The sequence below is a fragment of the Mus caroli genome, unplaced genomic scaffold (assembly GCF_900094665.2).
Source record: "Mus caroli unplaced genomic scaffold, CAROLI_EIJ_v1.1 scaffold_11681_U1_1, whole genome shotgun sequence".
Taxonomy (NCBI): Eukaryota; Metazoa; Chordata; class Mammalia; order Rodentia; family Muridae; genus Mus; species Mus caroli.
The window spans coordinates 13,266-15,044 of NW_018388758.1; positions in this window are offsets into that span (position 1 = coordinate 13,266).

Here is a 1,779-nt window from a genome sequence, read left to right on the forward strand (position 1 = left end):
CCAAACTTCGTAATATGATAGTAATGCTTCTAATATTGATTTTAAAGATGAAAAATTGTTTTAAACTTGGGTTTTGCTTTCCCAAGGTTGTAGATATTACCCTAACGTTGCACAAGAAACTTAAAAATTATGGTTAAAACTGCCAGTGTTCCATTGACTGCAGCTTGCAGTTTGATTACAAATTTAAGATTTTCTACTCACCCATATATTGTTAATTAAGATAATTATAAGAGTAATCATCTTTTGAAAGCGCTAATACAGCTCACTTCATACAAAACTGTAACAAAGTTATCTAGTTATGTTTGTCTTTGTGAATAGATTAGACCCTCAAACAATCAGTTTGGCTATAGTCACTGCCTGGCAGGAAACTGCAGTATGGGCAATTTTTTCACAACACTAAAGTTGTGAAGAACGTTTTAACTGTAAGTCATCTTAAGAAAGAGTATCAAAAATTAGAAGAGTAGACAGTTAACTTGTTCCTCTAGAATCGGTCCTTATTACAGGAGGGCCAAGATGCTCAGATTAAAAAGTTTGAGTTTGAAGTTTGAGTCAATACAGGGCTCAGGGGAGCCCCAGAGCGGCTTGTGGCCTTTCTTTTGTTTTGCAAACAGTGCCTGAGAAAGTTTTTCCCTGTGTTCAAGAAAATTTCTTTTTAACAGTGTTGCAGATCTATTCAGATGTTTAAAATAATGCTTAAATTCAAAGAGTTTTGCTTCTGGTGAACTGGTAATCACTAGAAAATTCTGCCTCTAGGTATGGCTAATGAAACTTTACATTATGTAAGAAAAATTTTTTATTGTTTCTGGTTCTATACAAGAAGCCAAGAGTTTTCATCTTTCAGTGTATTTTCACTTTCCTAAGTGGAAAGTATTTTATTAACTAATGCTTCTCAAGGGAAGTTTACTTTAAATCCTTACTCTCACCCAAGAGATTCAGAGACAATATCTTTTTATTACCTAGTGTTTTAGTTTACTACAAAAGGTTTTACAAAAAAAAAGAAAGCTTTTATAATCATTATTAATTATATTCATTGGTAATTAAATATTAGTTGTGCCCAAGACAATTCTTTGGCCAGAAAAAAACATTATTGTAAAGTCATTTTTCTCATCCTCCCAGCCGATCATTGGCCCACGTGGGCCCAACTAGCTGCTGCGGAGTGGAGTCTTAAGACACAGTTTCCCCTGTTCCAGCACAAATAATCTAGTTGTGTGCTGTAGATGGTGTTTTAAAATGCTGAACAATCAAACCTTAATTTGTATAATAATAGTCAATGACATATCTCTAAGCTAACAATTGCTTAAAATTGTTCATCCCTCAGATACTATTCTCAAATTTGCGATTGCTTATGCATATTTCTAGTTATTAAATAAATAAATTATGCACATGTGGCTCTTAATAACTTTTCAAGCTTTCTAGTTACAACTGCTCCTTATGAAAAATGATTGAAAGTGCAATTAGTCACTGCCCCTTTACAGCCAAGTATTTAAAATATTTTGTCAACAAGTTATTAATTCAAAAGATTAGGTATTGTGAAATTTTAAACTTTAACTTCTTGAAAGACAAAAAAGAGAAAAATTGTATCCCTGTACATACTATTTAGTGCATTCCCATGCACACTATTTCAATCATACCTTTATTTTCAAAATTTGAAATTTATATGTCAAGGATTTAATAAATGCTTTATAGTATCTTAAGAGGATCTACTTATTGGCTTATAGATTGATCCTAAAACAGCTACCTTATTAGGAAAGGGAAAAACAGGTTCTCTCCACAGAACAC